At 48.1% G+C, this 14351-nt stretch overlaps 1 long non-coding RNA gene across 1 annotated transcript; it reads left to right on the top strand.

Moving 5' to 3' along the window:
- The first annotated feature begins 236 nt into the window (after window positions 1-236).
- On the top strand, window positions 237-14032 carry LOC111090565. Its single transcript, XR_005352994.1, has 3 exons — window positions 237-310; window positions 13128-13272; window positions 13833-14032. It is a non-coding gene; the product is annotated as an uncharacterized LOC111090565 (long non-coding RNA).
- The last annotated feature ends 319 nt before the right edge of the window (window positions 14033-14351 follow it).

Below are 14351 nucleotides of genomic sequence, written 5' to 3'. Positions count from 1 at the left end.
CAGCTCTCAATTACAATAGTATCATCAAATATAGGAAAATAATAAACTCTGAAGGTAGTTTCCCTGTTTAATGGGAACTTGGTATTCTAAAATTTTGAAGTCAGAAATTAAGATAAATGAGAAACCACAAAATCTGTGCTAAATGGGCTTTGGAAAAAGTTTTGTGACATCATAATACTGCATTTGATGGGATTTTTTGGTCACAAGTGACAGAAACTCAATTCAAACTAACTTAAGGCTTACAAAAGTGAGGAGGGCATGTACTGGTTCACATGATGAGGACAGGACAGGCAGGGTCAGCGCGCCCTAGGTAAGACTGAAAATGCAGGTGGACCTCCCCTCTATCAGGGCTGGGGGCGGCTCCAGAGACGTGGTCTTCCAGGCCATCACTCAAGAAAGATTGTCTTCTCCTTGGGCTTCCACATGGGGCATTTTGGGGTGGACCCTAACTGCCTCTCGCAATCCATATGCTCTCCACTGGTTCTGTCAGCCACCGACACGTAGTTCACACACCTTACAGTTCACCTACTGAAAGTGGGGTTTGTCTATTTGCAGAGTTTTGTGACCATGCCACTAACCATTTAGACTATGTCCATCACCCCAAAGGAACCCTTTGAGTCAAGAGTCCCTTCCCAGTACCTCTGACCCCCAGTAGTTTTGTTTCCCATAAAAATCCTTCCATACAAATCCTGCCCTGATCCAGAGCTGGTGTATCAACTCATTTCCCAATGACAAGAAATAGCTCAGTATCATTCTCAAGATCCCGAACTATGAATTCAGCCTCTGTTTATCCCTGTACTGGTCTCAGGCGGAGGCTCCCTCCAGGCTGTGGCTCTGGTCTGCCCGCTGGTCGTGGCCAGGCCTCCGCAGGGCCTCCAAGTCTTCTTGTGACAAGGGAGGGAGGGAGCACCTGCTGTCAAATGTCCCATGAGGACAACAGATAGATGCCACAGAGGGATTCTCTTTGATTCTTTGCACCAGCTGATCTGCAAGCTGCATGTCTGGGGCTGGTGGCAGCAGTGGCATTGGCTGGGTTGTCATGTTGCCTCCTATTGCTGGGGTTAGTGAACACTCAGCTGCTTCCCCAGGTCCTGCCTTCTGCTTAGCCCCCACCCGGGGTCCTAACCCCACCTGTCAGCAGTCCAGATGCCCTCTGGGCCCCGCACCTGTGTGCACACTGGCCCCTGTGTGTATGCTGGCACATGTGCACACACCAGCACCTGTGTGCACCCTGGCACCTGCGTGCACGTTGGCACCTGTGTATACTGGCACCTGTGTGCATGCCAGCCCCTGCGTCCATGCCAGCACCTCTGTGCACGCTGGCCCTTGTGTGCACACCAGCCCCTGCATGCGTACTGGCCCTGTGTGTGTACAGGCCCCTGTGTGTGTACTGGCACCTGTATGCACCCAACACCTGTGCACACCCCAACACCTGTGCACACCCCAGCACTTGTGCACACGCTGGCCCGTGGGTCATCTCCCCTGGCCTGTGGGTCATCCCTCCCGGCCTGCACAGTCTGTGGCTGCTCAGGGCACATGTCATGGGCATGGAAGTCGTTAACCGAGTCAATCAGGAAGTGAGAGAACGTGGGAACGTATGAGACGGTGCTGTGGCTGTTGCCTGTGTTTTCAAGTATAGGAGTGGATGAAAATGAACACAGGTCAGCGACAGATCCAGAAGGGAATGAGTAACTCTTCCCTATTATTGATGATGTGTAAACAATGAAAGAGTAATAAAACTAACAATGTAACAGCAACAATGACTTTTATCAAGCACCCACCATGCCCCAAGTGCTGCCCTAAACCCTTGAAATTTGCTAATTTGTTCACTTTTTACAATTAGCATTGATTTGATAGTATGGTCTGCTGAGAAGTGTGTGTGCATGTGTGTGTGGAAATTTCTAGAAGGTTCTTAGCAATGGTCATCTCTGCATAACCATTAGTTGAGTTAGTGCTTGAAGTGCCTGTCTTAAAGTAAAAAGGAATTAGAGAGTCAGAGGTGAAATTGAAAAGAAAGATGATTTAAAAATTCTAATAGATTCTTTTTTTTTAAGATTGATTGATTTATTTAAGAGAGAGAGCACAAGGAGGGAGGGGCAGATGGCGAGGGAGGGGCTCCCCGTCAAGGGAAGAGCCTCCTGTGCGGCTCAATCTGGCGACCCTGAGATCATGACTTGAGCTGAAATCAAGAGTCACACGCTTTATTGACCGAGCCACCCACGTGCCCTCAAATTCTTGTAGCTTCTGACAACAGTTTCTTTCAAATGAGTGGAGGACCAGGGAGACGGTGATTTATTTTCACCGATAAAGTTGTTGCTCACATATGCTTGGCTCCCTCTTTGTGTGTTTGTGTCTCCTGTGTGTTTTGTGTCCCACATGCCCACACCTGCCGGTCCTGCCCTAGAGGACAAGCAGCACTGGGGCGGGGCGGAGGGAGGCCCAGCCCAGGGCGGTGGTGCCAGGCCTTGGCGAGCAGACAATCGGCTACCGCGCTCAGAACCCATGGCGGAGTCGAGTGGGAAAGCGAGCTACGTCCTCAGTCACGTTTGTGTGTGTGTGTGTGACAGATGGTGTTTTGACACCTCTGCACTGTCCTTCCACGTTGGTCACCGTAACTGCTCTCCCCGGCCTGGGGCAGGCGTGCAGGGAGGGCGGCCCGGGGTCCCCTCTGTCTTGGTGGTTGTGGGGCCGGGGCTTGGGGAGGAAGAGCGTCCAGTGAACAAAGGGCTGGGCTCTGCTCCAACTGTCCCTGGACTTTCCCTTCCAGACTACACGACGCTCACTCCTACCACCTTCCCAGACACCTGCTGGGTAGGACAGTGGATGGCAAGTGTGAGCATCATGGAGAAGGGGTGGCCCCTTGCGGACCGGCATCACCTCTGTCTGGGATAGAATGACACATGGGCGTGTCAGTCTGGTTCCCTTCTGTGTCCCTGGAGGAATTCTGGGCTCGTGGGACCGTGACCGTGTGCAGTCCTGGCTGATGCGCTGGTGGGGGGCCCCAAGTCTCGCTGGCGGGGGAGGGCTTGGTCAGTCTGAACAGGGCCACAGTGGGATCTGCAGGGACAAACCCTGGAAGACCACGGCCCCCCATCCCCCAGCAGCCTATGGGGATAGCCTCTGCCCCTTTGGGGTGGAGTCTTTCTGGAAGAGGCCTGGTTTGGGAACCTACCTTCCCTGCCCCTGCCCCTGCCCTTCCCGGGGCCAGAGCCCGCCTGACGTCTGTGGCCTGCTTCCCACACACCGAGTTTGGGGCAGTGGGAGTTCTCGGTGCCTGGGCCTGAATGTCTGTGTCTCCCCAAAGCCCTGCGCTAAAGCCCCGCCCTGCAGCGGGACTGTGTTTGGAGGTGGGAGGTGATCCACCCGATCTTGCGGTTTGGGGTGGGGCTGCAACCCAGCCAGACTGACGTCCCCTAGGACGAGGAGGTCATACCAGAGCCGGCTCTTTCCTGCGCTACTCGCGCTGCAGGCGAGGGCACAGCGGGAAGGTGGTGTCTTCAGGCAGAGGGGAGACGCTTGGGCAGAAACCAGATCCGCAGCATCCTATCTTGGACTTGCAGCCTCCGGCGCTGTGAGAAGTCGAGTCCATTTCTCAGGCGGCCCACCCCGGGGTGTCTGGCCGTCCGAGCAGACGGAGACGTTGTGGCCCTCACCCACGGCCCGCTGTGTGCTCATCATTCCCCCGTTGGGCACCCGCTCCCACCCGCCACCTGGAAAAGCCGGCGCCCGCCCCCAGAGCCAAGCTCTGCGGAGCATCTGGTTCCGATCCAGTCCCACGGGGAGAGATGGGCAGCGCCAACCCGAAACCGGGTGCTGCAGAGTCAGGAAGGCCCCCGGACCTGGTAGGCGCAACCAGAAGCGATGCCGCCTCGCTCCGCACCCGGCCGGGCACACGCGCCTCAGTCAGCTGGTGTGAGGGGTGCAACTGGAGTCTTACCCGAACCCACTTTATTTGGCAGGAGCAGGTCAGTCATCCTGGTATGTCAGTGGGAAGCCCACCCAGGGGTGACAGCGGCGGAGCGCCCCCAGAGCGCCACCTGCCTCGTGCCCCCAGCTGAGGCCGTCGCTCATATGAACGCTTCCGTTGTAAGTGGTAAATAACCAGGGAAAAATCATTACTTTATGGAGCTAATGCACCGCATGAATACCTTCCCCAGAATATTTTCCAAAAATCTTTTAGGAAACGGGAATTTATGAGTAACCTTTCAGAATGGGAATAACTGAGGAGATGCCTCCTGGAGGTTAATTCTCTTTCAAGATTGTGGAATCTCGCATTCGGTGAATGAGGCTCAGATTCCAACCGCGTGATCTCAGGTGAAGCATTTAACGTGTCTGAACTGCAGTTTCTTCCTTCGCAAAATGAGAAAACGACTCACACTCGCTGTCTGAACGTGAATGGACACTTATAACGACCAGTGCTAAAACGTGTGGCACAATCTCTGCGAAGCGCCCGTGTGGGTGACCTCAATAATGCAACCGTCATGACCCACCTCTGGGCGCGTCCAGCCAGCCCACCTGCCGTTCCGTGTGAGCCAGGCCAAGATGAGCAGGCATTTGTGTCTGTTGTCCTTAATTCTTTCTTAAAGGTGGAAATAATTGTAGCAATTTATTTCTCAAATAATGAAAAAGCAGTTTGTCATTAATATGTCGTTACTCACCATTTTAGAGAAGACTGTTACGGGCGTAGCAGAATGTAGAGAGACTTGGGCTAGAATTTTATCAGTGCCTCTTCCTTTCTCTGTTATCTTAGGAAAATTATTCTGCTTCCCTGAGCCTCCATTTCTGCATCCATGAAATGGACACCTTCGTACCTATTTGGCAAGGGTCCCGTCGGGAGTGGGGGAAGCTATTGAGGGGCAGCCTCCTAACAGGATCTGCAGGGTGTCTGGCCCCCAGCCAGCACTGGGTCTGTGATCTTGATATTTTCTGCTACTCAGAGCGACACGTTTGCATGGGCTTCTCACTTGGCTCTCTGAGATGTCAGACGTCAGGGAGGCGTTGGCCTTCCAATGGCTGGAATATTGCCTCATAAATTCGCTAAGGCTTTTGCAACGTTAGGAAGCCAAAGATATGCTTTAGCTAGAGCAAGAGGTCGATTTTACTAAACTTGAAGGCTAGAAAAAACTATTTGCTGATTCACTGTGTTTGCTGAAGAGACAGGCTTTCTGTGTTTCTGTGCTAAAGATTTATTCAATCTCTTATAGTTTAATTAAAGAACGCATGTTTGCAGCCCATTTGTGTGTGTGTCACTTTGCCTCTTTGTCTTTCCATACTTTCTAGGAGAGAGTATCTTTCTTGGGGGGAAAACTGTGTGCAGGCAACATTGCTGAGATGTTTTATACTTTGAACTTGACTTGAGGATATTTATGGCTGGCGCTCGGGTTTCAGGTAGTAGAAGGAGAGGCGGGTGGCCAATCCCAAGGCGGATCTGTTCAGGTCATTTGCTTCTTGCTGCCCACTTTTTAGCCCCCTCACCCCCACGAGGGTCAAATGGACCCTTGGGGAGTGTCATAGCCCTGGTTAAGATTTCCTTGTGCTCCTTGGCTGCTGGAGCAATTTGAGTGAGAGCTACTTTGCACATGCACGTGGCGCTCACACATGTAGACCATCAGAAGACTGCAAAACCCTGCCCTCCCTCTGTGCAGTTGCATCTGAGCAGGACCAGGATGATAAGGAACCCTCTCACCGCTGGATTGTTTTGTTCATTACCTCAGTGATGTATGTGGCTTGTTGTTTTTGTGCCTCAATGTGATGTTAGTACCTACAAAAAGGCAAATGTGTGAGAATGCTTTTAAAGCAAAATCCATTTTTGCAAAGGTAATGATGTTCTAAAATTGGAAAAAGTGCAACTCAAGCAAAAAGAAATGAAATAAACCCTAAAATGACTGAATTCTTCTTCTTTCTGGATTTTCTGAGCAGTTAAGTTTTTTTTTTTCAATGTGCTATCAGATTGCTTCCATTATTTAAGAATATTTTTAACACAGGAAAAAGTTAATAAGTTTCATATTTTATATTTCACAATGTTATCCAATCGTCTTCCGTTGTTCCAGATGTTGGCTTGCGCTGCGAAACCAGGCTTATGGTTTAAAATGGATCCTATAGAAGGATTCATTCCAAAGCCCCGAAAAAACGCTCAGGCTCTGCGAGGGCCTTGTATATTGTCACAGGAACCCTCTACAAACATGCACCCAGATTTGAACAGCACAGAACTCACTGGGAATGATGCGAGATGGAGACTTTTTAAATGTCATGTTGATATTTGTATAAATGAAGCCTTGGGGGTAAAGAAACTACGAGAAAACACTCAACTGGAGTTTTACTTTGTGGCAGACCTGCATAAGCAGGCAGGTGGAAGCGTCCAGAAGGACTGGCTGGGCTCGTTGCTCTGTGTGTCTTGAAGAATGTCTATGTGAAAATGCCAGAAGAAAAATCTGTTGTTCTCTTGCAGGTGCAGACGGATTTCTGAACAAGCACTGTGCCCGTGTGCCCTCACATTCCTTGGCTCCCTGCCTCTCGGGGAGGACGGGGCAGGTGGTTTGTGACATCTATGGTTTCTAAACACCAGCAAAGAAGCCAGGAGAATGTTCTTTCTCCTTGGCGGGGTTGGAGGAGTAGCTGAAATGGCCACCGGCTCGAGAATGTTTAAGTGTAGGCCTGCCTGTAATTGGTCACCCAGGTTCAAGCTGATGTAGCACAGAGGCCCACTGCTCCTAGGTCTGACCAGGGGAGCCTGAGCAAAGGCAGATTCACAGCAGGCCGAAGTGATGCCTTGCAGACTGGCCCTGCCTCTAACAAGCTGTTGAGAGGAACCAGTGTCCATTTCCCTGTGTCCCTGGGGACCCCCACTCAGGAGACTTCTTGGCCCTTCCCTGGCTTTCTGCTTGGCCACAAGCTCCAGGGGACCCTCCTCTCTCCATTCTCTGAAACAACCACCCTTTCCTTGCCTCTATGACTCTTGTTTGTCTCTTCGGTGGCTTGTTGCTCAGTGGGGTCCTGGGTACTGCCAACCCAAGGGGGACAAGACAGCGCACCCCTCCCTCTGCAGAGACCCAATGATCCCCGGGGACTGAGAGCCCAGCCACTGGCCTCCACTTGTGCAGGCGTTTCCTGGGGTGGCTGTCACAAAGCACCACAGACAGCAGCTCAAACTGCAAGAATCTCCTGGCTCATGGCTCTGGAGCTGGAAGCCCAAGGTCAAGGTGTCTGCAGAGCTGGTTCATTCCAAGGCCAGGAGGGAGAGGATGTCCCAGGGCCTCCTCCAGTCTACTGTGCTCTTTGGCTTGTGGGCGCCCCACTCCCATCTCTGGCTTCATCTTCACGTGGTCTTCCCCCCACATGTCTGTCTCTGTCCACATGTCCAAATCTCCCCTTGTGGTGAGGACACAGTCTCACTGGGTCAGAGTCCACCCTAATGACCTCACCTTAAGTGGATCACGTGCAGGAACTACTTCCAAGTAAGGTCCATTCACAGGGACTGGAGCCAGGACTTCAACAGCTTTTGGGGGGACATAATTCAAGCCAGAACAACTTTCAGGGTTGTTGCTCTGAGCCTGGTGCACCTGTAGGGGCTTTGCAACACCTGATGGTGGCTGGGCACAGGGTCTGTACCCCAGGTACAGCTGTCCAGGGGAGAAGAGGCCGCACCTGTGTGAGGATCGAGGCCGGAGCTCTGCATAAGTCAGTGTCAGAGAGGATGGGGAACCTTGAAGGCAATCTGGGATCTCATAAGTCAATGGCAGTGACATCCAAGACCTGTCACAGATGTTCTCATGGCCACTGATACACCTCTTACTGCAACACGAATTACAGAAAAGTCTTCACTAAGGAATAGGGCACAGTAGCACCAAGACACATCCAGTGATTAAGGAGGGATGAGGCAGGCCTCCATCAGTTTTGCAAAAACAACTCTTTGCAGGATAGTGTGGAAAGTTGAAAGACACCTGATCCTGCTCTATCTTCTTGGGAAAATTGTTCCAGAAAAGAAAAAAATCCAGTAACACCAGAAGCATTTATTGTTGAGTCTAAGGATTATTACATAACTTGTAATTATAACTTATATATTGTGTAAAATAAATTAAAATGACTTTATTTATATAGTTAGGTTTCACTTGTTTTCAAGATAAAACATCAATAGAACTATTTTTTTCACTATTAGCTTTCATCCTCTTTTAAGGCAAGGAAGGCTTCATCTGTCTGGGAACAAATGTCCTTGAATGACCCTGATGTTCAGTCTCTCCCGTCACCTCCTGAGTTAAACTCAATCTCCTCCAAGAATGGCAAGTGATGTGTTATCTGGATAAGAATATAGGACACACCACAGAAGTTTTAATTTTGCTTCCTGTCATAATAGCTGGTATATAGATTGGCTTACATTTCACAGCACCAAGTATGGGATATGGATAGATTCCTTCAGCTGAAGATCCCAGATGGCTACCTGTCAGCCAGCTCTTTCTGGAAGGAAATCCAGGTATGCAAAGTGTGATGACCAGGGCAGAATCATGGGATCTAAAACTTTGGAATTTTAATCTCAATTTAGATTTTGACATGCCCTCAGTTCTTCCATCAAAGGAATGGGGACAATATCAATATACAAGGGAATGGGGACAATATCAATATACAAGTGTCTCCTGTTACAAATAATGCAAAATTTAAAATCACCGCAAAATAGTTTCTGAAAACATTAAGACGTTAAAATAAAAACTGAAGGCACTGAGATAGTTTGTGAGAGGTAATGCCCCAAAGTGGAGGACTTCCTAGTGATCCAATGGCACTGGGATGAGAAATATCCTACACTCATCTGGGTAGTTAATGTTTGGTACCCATGTTACTCTAAATAACTTGTACATTTATAAGCAATGGGGCAGAATGGGATGGAATGTGTAAAGAGTTAAAGTAGCCTTGATTGCATGCAGAAGAACAGTGAGCCAGCTGGGGCTGTGGGAGGAGCTCTGTGGTATCAGAAGGGTGATTCCCGAGGGAGGGATATGATTGGCTTGTTTGAATAATTCTGTGAGCTTCCAGGGACGTGAATCCCAATCCTGGGGAATGAAGAGGCACTGTGTTTGGTGCCTGAGGAGCATTGTTTGGAAGAGGACTGTGTCCATGGGAGCAGAATGGGGAGGGGAACACACAGTTAGGCCATTTGAGGCCCTCCGTGTATTGCCAGATGTCCAGGCACACAAATTCTTGGGCTTTAATTTTAGGTCTTATGTCATGGTTAAGAGCAGGGAGTGTGTCATTTCTGGTTACACAGAAGCCTGAGGCCACTGTGTTGGAATGAAATGGATAGAACGAGGAGAGAAACATGCATACGTAGTGTTCCTGGCCGGGCCACCCCAGCTAGTGTCTGGGAATTTTCTACGATTAATAGATTGGTGTTGACTAGGTAGGTGGGAAAGGGTGAGCAAAAGAAGTTATTCCTCTTGCGATGCCTGGGTGGCTCAGTTGTTGAGCGTCTGCCTTTAGCTCAGGGTGTGATCCTGGTCCTGGGATCGAGTCCCACATCAGGCTCCCTGCATGGAGCCTGCTTCTCCCTCTTCCTAAGTCTCTGTCTCTCTCTCTCTGTCTCTAATAAATAAATAAATAAATAAATAAATAAATAAATAAAGTCTTTAAAAAATAAAGCTATACCTCTTGCTTTGTTGGCTGGATTGGGCCTGAGCTTCCAGTTGGAAGCCTTCAGTGAATACATTGGGAAAAACTAGCATTAAGGGAGGTAAATAAAAGGTCCATAAGGGAAAGTTTGTATTTTTGGCAGAAAGACCTGGGTTAGGAGCTAGAACACTCAACTTCATTTCACCACAAGGAAAGCATTCATCCCTGAAGTCATGGGATGTTCCTGATCTAAAGGGGAAATCACAGCAATACCAGCCCACTTGTGAGAATAAAATGAGACAATATATGTGCAAAACTATGAAATGCTTTTTGGATGGAAGATATTGTTGTTGATAAGACATTATAATTCATCCTTGGCTTCGATTGGTTTTATTGTGAATGTGAATAACTATTTTAAGTTAGTACTGGATGGTAGACTAAAAGAGATTTTCAAATGTCGTTTTGTTGTTTAAAAGAGTGCATATTTTGAGTGCTCTTTTAAAAAAACAAAAAGTAGAAATGATACACATTTTTATTTGGACTTTTTTTAGGAGACAGGTCATTTTAAAAATAAAGAGATGATCATCAAAATCAGACAAAGACATTACAAGAAAAAATACAGACCAATTTTTCATAAACCCAGGTACAAAAAAATCCTCAGAATAATATTAGTAAATCAAATCCAACAATGCATACAATTATACACCCACAACCAGGTGGATTTATCTCAGTGATGCAGTCTCAACATTTGAAAATCAATTAGCACAATCCATCATATCAATGGGTTAAAGAAGAAAAATCATGTGATCATATCAATAGATGCAGAGAAAGCATCTGACAGAATCTAAAGCTCATTCATAATAAAAATTCTCAACACATCAGGAATATAGGAGCATTTCCTCACACTGATCTAGGAAATCTACAAAAAATCTACAGCTAATAATACCACTTAATTGTGAGAAACTCAAATCTTTCCTGCTGAGGTCAAGGAAAATATTGAAAACAAATGGAATTTGAAATTAAAAGCATATTCCCATTTACATTAGCATCCCTCCAAAATGAAATATTTAGATATAAATCTAACAAAATATGTACAAGATTTATATGAGGAAAGCTACTTTGATGGAAGACAAAAGTAGAACTAACTAGATGGAGAGATAGCTCATGTTCATGGATAAGGAGACTCAATATTGTCGATGTCATTTCTCCCCAACTTGATCTATAGATTCAATACGATCTAGTTAAAATCCCAGCATGTTATTTTGTGGATACTGACAAACTGATTCTAAAGTCCAGATGGAGAGGCAAAAGACCCAGAAGAGCCAACACAACACTGGAGGAGAAGAACCGTATAAGAGAACTGACACTACCCAACTTCAAGAAATTACTATAAAGCTGCTATAATCAAGACAGTGTGGGGGGAAAAAAGACAGTGTGGTGTTGGCAATGGAATAAGTAAATAGATAAATGGAACAGAATGGAACAGTGTCCAGAGATAGACCTTCATAAAATCATCTGATCTTTGAGGAAAGAGCAAAGACAGTATGATGGAGCAAAGATAATCGTTTCAACAAATGAGGCTATATATCTACATGCAAAAAAATTAATCTAGACACAAGCCTTACACCCCTACCTAAAAATTAACTCAAAATGGACTACAATCCTAACTGTAAAATGCATAAAACTCCTAGAACATAAGAGAAGAGTGTCTAGATTCAACACCAAAGACACAATCCATTAAAAAAAAATTGATAAGCTGCAGCTCATGAAAATGAAAAACTTCTGCTGTGAAAGGCAATGTTAGGAGAATTAGAAGCAAGCCTGGGAGAAAATATTTTCAAATGTTTTCAAGATTTAGCACATCTGTTAAAAGACTTGTTATCCAAAAGTATAGAGAACTTTGAAAACTCACCAATAATGAAATGAACAACCCAATTGAAATATAAGCAAAATCTCTGAACAGACTTCTCACCAAAGAAGATATACAGATGGCAAGTAAACACAGGAAAAAATGTTCAACATCACATGTCCTCAGGGAAATGCAAATTAAAGCCACAATGAGAACCCACCGTGCACCTATCAGAATGGCCAAAATCCAGAACACTGACAATGCTGGTGAGGATGTGAAGCCACAGAAGCTCTCATCTACTGCTGGTGGGGATGCAAAATGGTGCAACCACTTTGGAAGATGGTTGGTGGTTTCTTACAAAACTAAACATCCTCTAACCATGAAATCCAGCAATTATGATCCTCGATATTCACTCAAAGGATTTGAAAACTCACATCCACACAAAAACCTTCACATAGATATTCATAGTGACTTTATTCATAATTGCTGAAAGTTGGAAGCAACCAATATGTCCTTTGGTAGGTGACTGGATAAATAAACTGTGGTGCATCCAGACACGGATTGTTATCCAGCATTAAAAAGAAGTGAGCTATCCAGCCATGGAAAAAACATGGAGGAAACTTAATGCATATCACTCAGTGAAAGAGGCCAATCTGAAAAGGCTGCCTACTGTATGATTCCAACTCTATGAAAAGACAAAACTATGGAGACAGTAAAAAGATGAGTTATAGCTAGGAATTGGGTTGGGGGGAGGGATGAACAGGTGGAGCACAGGAGATTTTTACGGCAGTGAAAGTATTCTGTGTGATGCCATTGTGGTGAGTATGTGACATTATACAACCCCTCAATTGCCCATGTCCTGTGATTGTAGACGTGTGGATGCCAGATGTAGGTCTGGCCTTCAGGGTGGCAGGCTAGCCCCTGTGAAGGGACATGGACTGCCCACGGAGCATTAGAGCTGTCAGGTTGTCTTCATGGGGACCTGGGCTTTGGGCAGAGTCGGCCTGCCAGCTGCACCTCCAGGGCTGGAGTGTGGGTCTTGGAATCAGTGGCTTCTTGTTGGATCCGGGGTGGGATGTGGTACTCATTTGGTGGCTTGCTGCGTCCAGGGACAGGCACTGTTGGTCCTGCCACCCTGTCAGTGCCTGGTGCAGAGCCGCACAGGTGTGGGTAGTGACCTGTGTGAGGGTTTGCAAGTACTCATGAGGTAGAGGCTCCCACCTAGCAGCTGGTGGCCTCACGCGGGGTTGGAACCCGGGAGGGTGCAGCAAGGCCAATGCAGCAGTGAGTTCAGCCTGGCAGCTCCCATCCTCTGCTGTCTCCTGCAGCCTGGTGGCCCTGGGCTGGGGAGAGGGACCCCTGTGTTCACAAGCTCCAGGAGCTCTACTTGCCTTCCCGGAGTCTCATCCGGGACTCCAGTAGACCCGTGAGTCAATGCCGAATAAGGCTCTCCAGCCTCGGCTCGAGGACACTCCCATAAATCAGTGCACAGCCCTCACTCTGGTGGCTGGAAACCTCCTGGAGCAGGTGGAGTGGCCACCCCCGTCCTCAGGCCCCCAGCCGCTCAAACGGTGCCAGATCAACACATGCACAGAGACGATGCCTCTCCTTTACTAATGCACACTGAGCGCCTCTTCCACAAAAATAAGGAGACACTTTGTCTTTGTGTCTGTCATCCCTACAGATGCACTCTGCGTTTGCTGAACTGCTTACCTGCTCACTTGTACCTGCTCATGAGCTGCCAAACATGGGGGTTCCCACTGCTGACGAGGGTGTGGACTCCCATGGAAGATGGAAGTGCCCCAAGAAACTAGGGTACCCACAGTCAGGTGACACACGTGATTCCTCGAATGCCTATCCTGTACAAGGCGCCCTCCATGGGTCTCAGAAAGCCAGCTCAGCTGCCTGTGGTGCCACAGAAGCCAGGAGGGCACCTGGCCTGGGCTGGCCTGCAGTTGGGAGCCATCCCCTCGCCACACCGGCTCCTCCTTGGGCCAGATGTCTGCATTCCTCAGTTTCAGGCCTCCTTCCTCCTCAGTTGGGCCCTCCAGCAGTTTCTCTGGCTCCTCTTGCTCTCCCTTTCCTGGAGTGCCCTCCTCTGTGAGTGCCCCTGCAGACAGAATAGAACCAGCACAACAGGGATGCTTTGCCCGAGGCAGTCCCCTACCCAGCTTCACCTCTTCCTGCTCCATCAGGAGCCCACAAGCCAGTCCAGAGATGGTGTGGATGGTGAAGCCTACAACTCCCTCCCCTCCTGTAGGGAGCCCCAGACAGCCCCGGCTCTCTCATCTCTCTTCCTGCTTGTATGGGCCTCAATTTCTGTCTTTGGCCCTTGAAAGGTTATCAGTGGAAATAGGAGGTCACAGAATCCCACACACCTTTCTAACAGGTGGAATGAGTAGCTCTTCATCTAAGGACCTGAGTACTGGAACACCCACGGCCCTCCATCTTCATTCGAGGACCTTTGAGGGGCGCCTGGCGGCTCCGTCGTTGGAACATCTGCCTTCGGTTCAGGTCATGATCCCGAAGTCCTGGGATGGAGTCCCACGTTGGGCTCCCTGTTCAGCGGGAAGCCTGTTTCTCCCTCTGCCCCTACACCCCCCTGGCTCATGCACTTTCTTTCTCTGTGTGTCCCTTTCTCAAATAAATAAATAAAATCTTTTTTTAAAGACTCCTTGAGAAATTAGTCTACTTGAAAATGAGTTTAAGGCATTTCATGTATGTCTATTTTCATGGCATCATTCCGTGATATCCTTCTTCCCACCTCAGCCAAACCCCCCGAGGGCAGAAATCATTCATGCAGGTATATGTTATCCCCCCATATGGCTGGTGTGATGTATATTACTACGAACATAAATAAACTTTATTAAGACAGAGCTCTGAAAATGGGACAGTCTCCCCAGTTTTA

This window comes from Canis lupus, chromosome 1 (assembly GCF_011100685.1).
Source record: "Canis lupus familiaris isolate Mischka breed German Shepherd chromosome 1, alternate assembly UU_Cfam_GSD_1.0, whole genome shotgun sequence".
Taxonomy (NCBI): domain Eukaryota; kingdom Metazoa; phylum Chordata; class Mammalia; order Carnivora; family Canidae; genus Canis; species Canis lupus.
The sequence above is the reverse complement of the archived record's forward strand: the minus strand, read 5'-3'. Positions and strand labels throughout refer to the sequence as shown.